Source organism: Bos taurus, chromosome 6 (genome assembly GCF_002263795.3).
Source record: "Bos taurus isolate L1 Dominette 01449 registration number 42190680 breed Hereford chromosome 6, ARS-UCD2.0, whole genome shotgun sequence".
Classification (NCBI taxonomy): Eukaryota; Metazoa; Chordata; class Mammalia; order Artiodactyla; family Bovidae; genus Bos; species Bos taurus.
Genome location: NC_037333.1, coordinates 12385244 through 12399598, shown reverse-complemented (window position 1 = coordinate 12399598; position 14355 = coordinate 12385244). Strand labels below are relative to the sequence as shown.

General features: G+C 39.4%; 1 protein-coding gene across 17 annotated transcripts in view; it reads left to right on the top strand.

The window, feature by feature from the left end:
- Positions 1–14355, top strand: part of ANK2 (ankyrin 2) — a 585830-nt gene that overhangs the window by 403059 nt on the left and 168416 nt on the right. The window lies entirely within an intron of this gene.

The window sequence follows — 14355 nt, the reverse complement described above, 5'->3', positions numbered from 1 at the left end:
CAACTTTTTCACTCTCCTCTTTCACTTTCATCAAGAGGCCCTTTAATTCTTGTTCACTTTCTGCCGTAAGGGTGGTGTCATCTGTGTATCTGAGGTTATTGATATTTCTTCCGGCAATCTTGATTCCAGCTTGTGCTTCCTCTAGCCCAGCGTTTCTCGTGATTCCCATCTCTTTCAGAATTTTCCACAGTTTATTGTGATCCACACAGTTAAAGGCTTTGGCATAAGTAATAAAGCAGAAATAGATGTTTTTCTGGAACTCTCTTGCTTTTTCCATGATCCAGTGGATGTTGGCAATTTGAGCTCTGGTTCCTCTGTTTTCTAAAACCAGCTTGAACATCTGGAAGTTCACAGTTCACGTATTACTTAAGCTCGGCTTGGAGAATTTTAAGTATTACTTTACTAGCGTGTGAGATGAGTGCAATTGTGTGGTAGTTTGAGCATTCTTTGGCATTGCCTTTCTTTGGAATTAGAATGAAAACTGACCTTTTCCAGTCCTGTGGCCACTGCTGAGTTTTCCAAGTTTGCTGGCATATTGAGTGCAGCACTTTCACAGCATCATCTTCCAGGATTTGAAATAGCTCAACTGGAATTCCATCATCCCCACTAGCTTTGTTCATAGTGATGCTTTCTAAGGCCCACTTGACTTCACATTCTAGGATGTCTGGCTCTAGGTGAGTGATCACATGATCGTTATTATCTTGGTCATGAAGATCTTTTTTGTACAGTTCTTCTGTGTATTCTTGCTAACTCTTCTTAATATCTTCTGCTTCTGTTAGGTCCCTACCATTTCTGTCCTTTATTGAGCCCATCTTTGCATGAAATGTTCCCTTGGTATCTCTAATGTTCTTGAAGAGATCTCTGATCCTTCCCATTCTATTGTTTTCCTCTATTTCTTTGCATTGATTGCTGAGGAAGGCTTTCTTATCTCTCCTTGCTATTCTTTGGAACTCTGCATTCAAATGAGTATGTCTTCCCTGTTCTCCTTTGCTTTTGGCTTCCAGTCTTTTCACAGCTATTTGTAAGGCCTCCTCAGACAGCCATTTTGCTTTTTTGCATTTGTTTTTCTTGGGGATGGTCTTGATTTCTGTCTCCTGTACTATGTCACAAACCTCCGTCCATAGTTCATCAGGCACTCTGTCTATCAGATCTAGTCCCTTAAATCTATTTCTCACTTCCAGTGTATAGTCATAAGGGATTTGTTTTAGGTCATACCTGAATGGTCGAGTGGTTAAGCATCATCAAATCTAACTCTTTGGTAGATGTCCATGTATTCATTCCTTCACAAGCCTGTCCAAGTCCTCTATTACTGCATTTTAAAGGAACTAAATTTGTAGTAAGGTAGTACTTGTAGGGAGAAGAGTAACATGGCAAAGATAGCTCCATATTTCTCTTAATAAATGTGGAGTTCAAATTTCATAGAGGACTCCTTTTTTTTTTTCTCTCATTCTGAGGTAATATGGAGGATAAGCTACTCTGGCAGTAAGTAGGTATAATAGCATTGTAGCAGTTTGCCTCTTATTTCAGATCTCAGAGCTCAGAGCTCAATGTGTACATTCCACAGCAGCTAAGATGCTAGGTGAAGCCATTGGGAAGACCTCAAAAGAATGATCCTTCAAGGCAAAGATCACAGAAAAAAAATTGACATTGTAATGGTCAAATATGTAATTACAATTGGAAAAAAATATGCAATTACAATTGTAATTTTGAAAATATGACACTAAATAAAACTTGCCAATAGAAAATTGTTGGAAGTAATCCTTTACTCCTTTCCTCACATACTCAGCAGGTATTTGTTGGCTAAAGATATGATGATTTGGTGGAGACAAGGGTGGTGGAGTTGGAGGAAATGATGACTGATCTCTTTTTTTAAAACTTATAATTTTTCAAATTTTCTTTTTCCCCCATGTTTATTAAGGTATAAATGATGAATAAAATTGAGAGTTAGTTGAAGTGTACCACATGATAATTGGTTATATATATTCTTTGTGAAAGGATTCCCCCCCCAAGCTGTCAAGTTAATTAACAATCCGTCACCTCAAATAGTTCTTCCTTCCTTCCTCTCTGTCTTCCCTTCCCTTCTATCTCTCTTCCTTCATGCCTCCCTTCCTCCTCTTCTTTATTTCTTTCTTCCCTCCCTTCTTTCTTTTATAAGAACATTTAAATTCTATTCTCTTAGCAAATTTACATTATACAAGTGTTATCAGCTGTAGCCACCGTGTTATACTTTAGATCCTCAAACTTTATTCACCTTATAACTGAAATTTCATACCCTTTTACCAACCTCTGTTTCTCTCATCCCCCAGCTCCTGGCAGCTACTTTTCTATCCTCTTTATATGAGTTTGGCTTTTTTTTTTTCAGATTGCACATATAAGTGATATCGTGTGATATTTCTCTTTCTCTGTCTGACTTACTTCATTTAGCATGATTTCCTCCAGTGACCTGTTCTCTTAAAGAATGGAGTTACTATTACTATTAGGGATAAGAGGAGATAGTGTGTGCTACGGCAAGATGAAATACTGCATCCATGAGCCTAAAATAAATCTGAGGGTTAAAACATTAAGGGGAAAATGAGATATATATGAGGCCTGAGAGAGAAAGTCAGAGCCTATGGAACCCTGTGAACTATGTTGAGGATTTTGTTTTAAGCTATTTATCCTAAGCCCAGTATGAGGTGGAGATGGGAGATAACATAAGACTTAGATTTTGGAAAGGTCACCTGCTACAGTTCAGAGAACAACTGGGAGGGAGACAGGACAGATGCAAAGCAAACTCTTTGGAGATGATTGCAGAGGTCAACTCTAGCCAATAGGTGATGTTAGCATAGAGTGGAGTGCTTGCTGGTGCTTTGCGTGATGGAGAAAGGGAACTGCTTTGATGGAGATGTAGGACCTCGTTCGTCACTTGGTCATGGTGGCGTACAGTAGGTGAGGAAGAGGATGGTGACAGTGATGACCTTTGGCTTTCTCGTCTGTCAGCCGCTATGGGTGCTGATGCAGTCCATTGATATAGAGGACGCTGGATAAGGACAAGGTTTTGTTTGTGTTTTTGTTGTCAGGGGTGGGGTGGATAAAGAACATGAGTTTTAGGTGCTAGTTAGACATCCAAGAGGAGATTTTAATGGCAAACTTGAGCTGCAAGTCTGGAGTTCAGAGAATTCTGGAATGAAATGAAGACATTTATGGGTCATCTGACAGATTAGTTATTGAAGCAGTGGACTTCAATGAGACTGCCACAGCAGTGAAGCCAGGGAGAGGTGGAGGAGGGTCTAGGTTTTAAGGAAATTTTTCATGTTGAAGAAAACTTGGGACATATGGCTAAAAAATGGAAAATGTTATAGTAATTGTCTTGAAGATTCTGGGTCCTTAATGTAAAGTGAGAGAAAAATAGCACGTTTTGAAGAATTAGAATGAGAACCATTTAAGACCAGTGTAATGAGCACTTGATTTAAAGTTGAACAGACTTCAATTTAAGAGTAATTAAGAGCATCAACTCAGGAGTCAGATAATCTGGAATTCCAAATCCTGCCTCACTGACTAACCTTGTGATTTTGGGCAAGTTCCTTATCATATCTGTGTCTGGGTTTACTTATCTGTAAAACAGGAGTAACTATAGTACGTGAATCTAGGATTATTGTGAGGATTGAAGTATGGAGCACAATCCATGGTACATTGTTGTTATTTTTATTCTTTTTGTTGTTAGCTTCATGGGCATGGGAAGGATATCACTCTATGTGGGAAGGAATGGTTCAGTTGTTATTGATTCATTAGGCCCTAAATTACTTTTCCTCTTTTTATTAAATTTATTGATTCTTAGGAATAAAAGCATAGGGCGCAATCTAAGTTTGCATTCACAGGTCAAGCATAGTGTAAAAGAAAGTAGAGCAGGGTAAGGACCACTGAAAGAAACCTGGAACCACTGAAAACAAATAAAAAAAAAAGAGAAGCCAAGAGAAAACCAAAAATATGAAACTATATCAAGGCCTTTTAAACAGATCAGAGATTTGCAACTTATACACCTACTTCAGTTCTGATTAACAAGTGATTCTTGTATCAATGTGCACACCATGTATTGTATATAATGACAAACATTCTAACAGTCATGAATTTGTTAGTTGTGCCACTTTATAACTCAGACATTTGATGACTGGACCAACTGCAAAGACTTTGGAGATGGCCCATCTTTTCCTTTATTCTAATGTGTCACTCATTAGCAATTAAACAGCTTTGCAGTTTGGAGCTAGGTTCAGTATACTATAGAGAAGGAAATGGCAACCCACTCCAGTTTTCTTGCCTGGAGAATTCCATAGACAGAGTAGCCTGGCAGGCACCAGCCCACAGGGTTACAAAGAGTCGGACAAGACCGAGCGACCGCCACTCACTCCCTCACTCAGTGTATTACACCTTCCATGGATACTTTGGTGTGTTTTCTACTTTATAAAATTGTTTTGAAGAGCTTTTGACCTTCTGTATTCACTGTATTTTGTGCTTTAGCAAAAACAGTAGAGGTAATAGGATGGGGACAGTATTCTATTTTGAGGGTAAGTCTCCTGTTGATGAACTATTATGTATTTGCTTTATTTGGGGGCTGTGAGTTCCTAGCATTCTCTCTTTATGTCCCTCACCAATTATTATAGTTTAGACGTGAAAGAGTAGTATTAGAGACAGCCTAGCTTTAGCACTAATTATAGGAATGTGAGGTCCTAGAGCCAAGTGTCTTACCCAAAGTCATGTTGGTGTTGCTTGTCTTCTGATATCCGGTTAAATACTCCATGTGATTTGAGTGTCTAGCTCTTTATCTTAACAAGTAACATGGGAATTTATTCTTATTGTAAACAGTCAAAACAATGCAAAAGTATACTTAAAAAGCACTAATTCCTGTTTCCCAACTACCATGCCCTTCCTCAGAAGTAATTATTTTTCTGGTTTCTTTCTATGCAGTTAAACTCTCTTTATACTATTTATACATTATAATACTTCATAAGTATTTGCATTTTTATTGTCCCTTAATAGAACTTTTTAGGTGTGTGTGTCTGAAACTCTGAAAAGCCCAAGGAAATTTATTGAGAATATTGTATTATTCCTCACTGCATTATTTGTGCAGAGATCAGCCATTTCTTCATTTTATAGAGAGGAAATTGAGAATTTAGATAACACTCATGGTATCAAGCGATTTTGTTTATATCTCAGACATTGATTGATTATATAACCATAATTGAAGGTGAAAATTAGCATCTACATTATGTCTTAATTTTTTAAACTTTCATATTTGGTACAATTCCTCATAATTCTTTTCAAGTGTTATTCTAACCCATATCTTAAAAAATTTTTTATTTATGTATTGTTGGCCGTGCTGGGTCTTTATTGCTGCGCACCAGCTTTCTCTGGTTGTAGTGAGCAGAGGGTTATTCTTCTTTGCAGTGTGAGGCTTCTTACTGTGGTGGCTTCTCCTGTTGCAGAGCTCAGGTTCTAGGCACATGGGCTTCCGTAGTTGCAGCTTGCAGGCTTAGTTGCCCTGCAGCATGAGGAATCTTCAAGGACCAGGGATTGAACCCATATCCCCTGCATTGGCAGTCTGATTCTTCACCACTGGACCACCAGGGAAGTCCTCTAACTAATATCTTAAGTATTCATTTATTTTCTTATTTGCGAAAATTTGCAGCGCCAAATATGCAAGAGGCCTGGGTTCAGTCCCTGGGTTGGGATGATCCCCTGGAGAAGGGAATGGCAACTCACTTCAGTGTTCTTGCCTGGAGAATCCCATGGACAGAGGAGCCTGGTGGGCTACAGTCCATGGGGCCACAAAAAGTTGGATATGACTGAGTGACTAACACACACAGACACACACACACACAAGCAGTGCCCAGTAATATACTGCACGTGTAAAATACTACAAACTTATATGTAAATATATTACGCCATTGGGGCTTCCCAAGTGGTGCTAGTGGTAAAGAACCTGCTTGCCAATACAAGTAGACGTAAGAGACGTGGGTTTGATCCCTGGGTCTGGAAGATCTCCCGGAGAAGGGCATGGCAACCCACTCCAGTGTTCTTGCCTGGAGAATCCCATGGACAGAGAAGCCTGGTGGGCTACAGTCCCTAGGGTCACAGAGAGTCAGACACGACTGAAGCGACTTAGCGCTGGAACATATTACAGCGTTAACTATAGCATAACTACGTATGTGTTATAACTGAAATCTTAGATTATTTCTACTTTTTATGTCCACTCTTGAATCCATAAAAGCAAATACATGTTTTTAAGATACTGAAATTTCCTATAACCACTTTTGACATTGCATAGGTAGGCAACGTAGTAAAGTGGATGAGAATACAAATTCTGAAGCGAGATTGTCAAACTCTTCTACTTTCTCCTCATGTAACCATGCTTCAGAGTCTCCCTCTCTAAAGTGAAAGTGAAGTCGCTCAGTCATGTCCGACTCTTTGCGACCCCATGGACTGTAGCCTACCAGGTTCTTCTGTCCATGGGATTTTCCAGACAAGAGTACTGGAGTGGGGTGCCATTGCCTTCACCATTCCCAACCCAGAGACTGAACCCGTGTCTCCTGCGTTGTAGGCAGACACTTTACCATCTGAGCCACCAGGGAAGTCTTCCTCTCTAAAAGGGGCATAATAATAATAGTACTTCCCTCACAGAAGTTGTTGTGAGAATTAAACTAGTTAAGTCATGTACAGCACCTAGAATGAGGCCTGGCGTCAGACTCAACGACTGTTAGCTGTCATTATTGCTGGATTCAGTGACAGTGCATTTGTGTAGTAACAGCCGCTCACCATGCTCACTGCTGCCTGTTCTTAGCACAGTGAAGAATGTGACAAAATCAGTTCATTGACATAGATGAAGAGATTGCTACTCACAGTGAAATCTGTAGTTCACATGACTGGCTTTTTCCATGTGCTCTTCAGAACACTGCCATTTGGCTGCATAGTTATTCTAAGCATAGATACAGTAGTAATTTACTTGGTTAAGTAATTGAATGATCAGGTCTTTTAGCCTATAAATATCGATTACCCAGAGACCCTCGCAGCTTCATACTAATGGATTAAAGAATGAGAATTCTCAATTTAGATATTCTGGACAGTGAACATTGAAGTACAAATAGCAAAATGTGGTTATAACAAAATGCAATTATTTTGAAAGTCACTTTCAGAGGCAAATTCCAAATGTTGAAAATTCTAAATAGAATACCATAAACCTTATAAGGATGGTTTACATTTTGCTTATAGAACAATAATAAAAAATCTTTTTGAAAATATCTAAAATATAGTGCTAGTATACCTTAGTTAGAATAAGGTATCAATGTAGCTAAAGTCCCAAGTTGAAGAGAAAGTTTAAATTCTTTAAAAAACATCCAAAATGTTTGATTGATATGGACTGGTTTTCTTTAAAGTTCCATACTACATTTATTATTTGGGCAGATAGCACTTTTCAGGATTAATTGGTGGTACTTTTAAGGGTTGTTTTAGTCCTTAACTACTCATATTTTTGTATCTAACATTGTAGTATCATTTTAAATGATGTTCCAAGCATGTATTTAAATTAAGAAATTAAAATTTAATTTTAATAATGTAAAAAATATTCAACTAGTAATATTAGGCTGCTTATGAAGGAATATACCAAAAACCACTGAAATGTCAGCCTAAATGTTAAAATATTTGAAGTATTTTCATTAAAGTCTGTAACAAAACAAAAGACTCTTATTTGTGATACTATTCAACATTGCATTCAAGCCCTAGCCAATGCCATGAAATAAGAATATGATACTAATGCATATATATGGAATTTAGAAAGATGGTAACAATAACCCTGTATGCGCGATAGCAAAAGAGACACAGATGTATAGAACAGTCTTATGGAGTCTGTGGGAGAGGGAGAGGGTGGGATGATTTGGGAGAATGGCATTGAAACATGTATAATATCATACGTGAAATGAAACGCCAGTCCAGGTTCGATGCATGATACAGGATGCTTGGGGCTGGTGCACTGGGATGACCCAGAGGGATGGGATGGGAGGGAGGTGGGAGGGGGGTTCAGGATGCGGAACACGTGTACACCTGTGGCAGATTCATGTTGGTGCATGGCAAAACCAATACAATATTGTAAAGTAATTAGCCTCCAAATAAATAAATAAATTTAAATTAAAAAAAATCTGCCTGGCTATCATAGACATGTCAGAGAGAAGTAAGCACAGAAATCTTCCTTCTAATAGTGTCAAACTTCTGTCTAGCTGGTAACACAATCCCTATTGTGTCATGGCATAAGCAGTGATGAGTCAGTGATTGAGTCAGTGATGCCTCCAACCATCTCATCCTCTGTCATCCTCTCCTCCTGCCTTCAATCTTTCCCAGCATCAGGGTCTTTTCCAAAGAGTCAGTTCTTTGCGTCAGGTGGCCAAAGTATTAGAGTTTCAGCTTCAACGTCAGTCCTTCCAATGAATATTCAGGACTGATTTCCTTTAGGATGGACTGGTTGGATCTCCATGCTGTCTAAGGGATTCTCAAGAGTCTTCTCCAACACCACAGCTCAAAAGCATCAATTCTTCAGTGCTCAGTTTTCTTTATAGTCCAACTCTCACATACATACATGACTACTGGAAAAACTATAGCTTTAACCAGATGGACCTTTGTTGGCAAAGTAATGTTTCTGCTTTTTAATATGATATCTAGGTTGGTCAAAGCTTTTCTTCCAAGGAGCAAGCATCTTTTAATGTCATGGCTGCAGTCACCATCTGCAGTGATTTTTAGGCCCCCCAAAATAAAGTCTGACACTGTTTCCACTGTTTCTCCATCTATCTGCCATGAAGACATGAGACCGGATGCCATGATCTTAGTTTTTTGAATGTTGAGCTTTAAGCCAACTTTTTCACTCTCCACTTTCACTTTCATCAAGAGACTCTTTAGTTCCTCTTCACTTTCTGCCATAAGGGTAGTGTCATCTGCATATCTGAGATTATTGACATTTCTCCCAGCAACCTTGATTCCATCTGTGCTTCTTCCAGCCCAGCATCTCTCATGATATACTCTGCATATAAGATAAACAAGCAGGGTGACAATATACAGCCTTGACGTACTCCTTTTCCTATTTGGAACTAGTCTGTTGTTCCATGTCCAGTTCTAACTGTTGCTTCCTGACCTGCATACAGGTTTCTCAAGAGGCAGGTCAGGTGGTCTGGTATTCCCATCTCTTTCAGAATTTTCCACAGTTTCTTGTGATCCACACAGTCAAAGGCTTTGGCATAGTCAATAATGCAGTAGATCTTTTCCAGGAACTCTCTTGCTTTTGCGATGATCCAGAGGATGTTGGCAATTTGATCTCTGGTTCCTCTGCCTTTTCTAAATCCAGCTTGAACATCTGGAAGTTCACGTTCACATACTGTTAAAGCCTGGCTTGGCGATTTTGAGTTTTACGTTGCTAGTGTGTGAGATGAGTGTAATTGTGTGGTACTTTGAACACTCTTTGGCATTGCCTTTCTTAGTATTGGAATGAAAAGAAACTGACTTTTTCCAGTCCTGTGGCCACTGCTGAGTTTTCCAAATTTGCTGGCATATTGAGCGCAGCACTTTCACTGTATCATCTTTTAGGATTTGAAAGAGCTCAACTGGGATTCCATCACCTCTACTAGCTTTGTTCATAGTGATGCTTCCTAAGGCCCACTTGACTTCACATTCCAGGATGTCTGGCTCTAGGTTAGTGATCATACCGTGGTGATTATCTGGGTTGTGAAGATACTTTTTGCTTAGTTTTTCTGTATATTCTTGCCACCTCTTCTTAATATCTTCTGCTTCTGTTAGGTCCATACCATTTTCGTCCTTTGTTGAGCGCATCTTTGCATGAAATGTTCCTTGGTATCTCTAATTTTCCTGAAGAGATCTCTAGTCTTGCATCTATATTTCACTTCCACTGTATAATTGTATGGGATTTGATTTAGGTCATACCTGAATTGTCTAGTGGTTTCCCTTACTTTCTTCAATTTAAGTCTGAATTTGGCAATAAAGAGTTCATGATCTGAGCCACAGTCAGCTCCTGGTCTTGTTTTTGCTGACTGTAGAGAACTTCTCCATCTTTTGGCTACAAAGAATATAATCAGTCTGATTTCGGTATTGGCCATCTGTTGATGGCCACGTGTAGAATCTTCTCTCGTGTTGTTGGAAGAGGGTGTTTGCTATGACCAGTGCATTCTCTTGGCAAAACTCTATTAGCCTTTGCCCTGCTTCATTCTGTACTCCAAGGCCAAACTTGCCCGTTAACTCCAGATATTTCTTGACTTCCTACTTTTGCCTTCCAGTCCCCTATAATGAAAAGGATGTCTTTTTGGGGTGTTAGTTCTAGAAGGTCTTGTAGATCTTCTTAGAACCATTCAAATTCAGCTTCTTCAGCATTACTGGTCGGGGCGTAGATTTGGAACACTGTGATATTGAACGGTTTGCCTTGGAAATGAACAGAGATCATTCTGTCATTTTTGACATTCCATCCAAGTACTGCATTTCGGAGTCTTCTGTTGACGATGAGGGCTACTCCATTTCTTCTAAGGGATTCCTGCCCACACTAGTAGATAAAATGGTCATCTGAGTTAAATTCCCCCATTCCAGTGCATTTTAGTTCACTAATTACTAAAATGTCGACGTTTACTCTTGCCATCTCCGGTTTGACCACTTCCAATTTGCCTTGATTCATGGACCTAACATTCCAGTTTCCTATGCAATATTGCTCTTTACAGCATCCGACTTTACTTCTATCACCAGTCACATCCACAACTGGGTGTTGTTTTTGATTTGGCTCCATCCCTTCATTCTTTCTGGAGTTATTTCTCCACTGATCTCCAGTAACATATTGGGCACCTCCTGACCTGGGAAGTTCATCCTTCAGTGTCCTATCTTTTGCCTTTTGATACTGTTCATGGGGTTTCAAGGCAAGAATACTGAAGTGGTTTGCCATTCCCTTTTCCAGTGGACCATGTTTTATCAGAACTCTCCAACATGACCAGTCCATCTTGGGTGGCCCTGCACAGCATGGCTCATAGTTTCATTGAGTTAGACAAGGCTGTCGTCCATGTGATCAGATTGGTTGGTTTTCCAAGGCTGTGGTCCATGTGGTCAGATTGGTTGGTTTTCTGTGACTGTGGTTTTCAGTCTGTCTGCCGTCTGATGGAGGAGGATAAGAGGCTTATGGAAGCTTCCTGATGGGAGAGACTGACTGAGGGGGAACCTGGGTGTTGCCACAGGCACAGGAATCTGGCAAATTTTACTTTACTTCTGAATAAGAGATATAAGGCAATGGAATATGTTTAATTAACCCCGGAAAACTGTATGTGGGGCTGTAGACTCCAGGAGAGATGCTGAACCCCTACTCTGTGATTTACTATTTGTATGACCTTGGGCTTGTTACTGAAACTCTCATTGACTCCATATCCTTGACTTTAAAATAGGGATAATTGTATTTACTGCACAGGGTAAGTATAAAGATGCAGTGGGTTAGTGCACGTAAAGTGCTTAGAACAAGTACCTGGTATACAATAAACGCAATATTCTCCTGTTGTTAGTTTAGCCACTAGTCGTGTCCAACTCTTTGCCACCCTGTGGACTGAGTCCACCAGGCTCCTTTCTGTCCATGGGTTTTCCCAGACAAGAATATTGGAGTGGGTTGCGATTTCCTTCTTCAGGCAATTGTCCCAATCCAGGGACCGAACCCATGTCTCCTGCTTGGCTGGCTGATTCTTTACCACTGAGCCATCTGGGAAGCCTACATGCAATTTATATGTTAGCTATTATCCTAATTATTAGATATATTGGTATTATCTGCTTAAGTTATTGAATGAGAGATAAATGGTATGGAGATTAGTTTAGGACAATATCTGTTATTTTGGATGATTGTCCATTCCAGCTATGAGGTCATTATATTATCTGGAGAGAAGCAAAGGAAAGATTTCACAAAAATTTTATCTTTAGTGATTAATATATAACTTTTCCTTGATATAATGTAGGTTGACACAAAGGGCATGAAGTTGAAAGATGAGAAAAGGAACTTGCTACAAACAGCAAGGAAGAAAAAAAGGCTATATTCATTGAACACATACCATATGCCAAGCATTGCTGTTGCTGCTGGCAGTGCATGGAAAAGAATCTGTTTTATCAACATTTTCATAGTTAAAACAACCAAACTGGAAAGTATCACCTTTCTCTTGTATTTTTTTGAAAATTTATTTTTAATTGGAGGATGATTGCTTTACAATAGTATACCTTGTGTTATCTTTATCTAATAATTAATTTTCTCTTTTCCATTATTTCAACATAACTTACACTTTCAGTTCAGTTGCTCAGTCGTGTCCGACTCTTTGCGACCCCATGAATCACAGCACGCCAGGCCTCCCTGTCCATCACCAACTCCTGGAGTTCACTCAAACTCATGTCCATTGAGTTAGTGATGCCATCCAGCCATCTCATCCTCTGTCATCCCCTTCTCCTCCTGCCCCCAATCCCTCCCAGCATCAGAGTCTTTTCCAATGAGTCAGCTCTTCACATCAGGTGGCCAAAGTACTGGAGTTTCAGCTTTAGGATCAGTCCTTCCAAAGAACACCCAGGACTGATTTCCTTTAGGATGGACTGGTTGGATCTCCTTGCAGTCCAAGGGACTCTCAAGAGTCTTCTCCAACATCACAGTTCAAAAGTATCAATTCTTTGGCACTCAGCTTTCTTCACCATCCAACTCTCACTTCCATACATGACCACTGGAAAAGCCATAGCCTTGACTAGCTGGACCTTTGTTGGCAAAGTAATGTCTCTGCTTTTGAATATGCTATCTAGGTTGGTCATAACTTTCCTTCCAAGGAGTAAGCGTCTTTTAATTTCATGGATGCAATCACCATCTTACACTTTAAGCCACAATGTTTAATAAATTTTCTTAAATATGATTTCATAGTGGAAAAAGCTGTTCTTTTTATCTTGTTACACGTGAAAAACACATTTTGAAGGCTAAAGATAAGAAAATCACTTGCTTAGAAAAATCCTATTTTTTCTTTTTCAACTGTTAAACTAAGCTACTCTCTCCACATTTTCTTGGTACATTTCAAGTCCTACCCTCTTAATATATTACTTCGTGTAAAAAGCAAGCTATTTTTGGCAAAATTATTACATGACTAATATTTGTCATCATCTTTCAGTTTCCTGAGGAAATTATTAAAACAGTATACATTTTCCTGAACCATTTTACCAAATTTTTTGTCACCTTCTGATTTTGTAACTGGAAACTGTTTGAGCTCAAGTTACAGGATGCTGTGAGCGACCTCACACAGTACAGGCTTTTCTCAATTAGTGTAGTTTATAACACCAGGAAGGAAAAGCACTGTCTACTGACAAATCAGAGTCTAGTTTTAGACCTGTAAACGTGCTTAGGTCTAAAACAACCTGATTCTGTACTTACATGATTTAGTAAATATTCACTTGCTGCAGCCAAAAGAAAGATAAGAAGTCTGTTCAATGGCAATGATGATGACTTTATGAACAGAAACTAGTAGTACTAACTGCAAAACCCTTTTGCAGTTAGATCTGTTAAGACATCATCATTTGAAGACATAATAATTATTATTATCTCAGAGACCATGACAAGTGTGGGAGGGCATGCTTCAGAAACACATCCAAAAGCCGGTTGGTTGTTGCTGTGTACGGTTTGAAGCCACTGCATTCAGGAAGGACCATCAGAATGTTTTTGTTCAAAATCTGATTTTTAATGGCAGAATAAGGAATGGATTGGACTTCTCTGGTGGCTCAGAAGGAAAGAATCTGCTTGCAATTCAGGAGACACGAATTCTTTCCCCATGTCAGGAAGATCCCCTGGAGGAGGGCATGGAAACACAGTCCAGGATTCTTGCCTAGAAAATTGCAAGAATAAAGGAGCCTGATGGGTTGCGGTTCATGGAGTTGCAAAGACATGACTGAATGACTAACACTTTCACTTTGAAGGAATGAATGGGGCATATTTATATCCACTTATGTGTGAACTTGAAGGGTACATCTTCCCTCAAAATAATTTGATAAAAATTTTAGCTTTTCTATTTTGAGATCAAGAATTCCATGCACCCAAACTTTTTAAGCAGATCAAACACAGTTTTTGAAGAGAAGGGTTGCTGTTGGTACCTCTAAGTTGCAGTAAGGCAGCCTCTGACTCAAGAGGGATATGTCACGCTCATAGCTTTCAGGAATAGCATGAATCAGCCTTGTCACCTCAGATGCTAATTAGAGTTTATTTCCCTGGAGAACTTGCTCTCCATTCAGTGACAATTCTTGCCCTGACATTTTTGCATCTGAGACCACTCTCCCAAGGAATAGCCTCAGGCATGCTTAGAC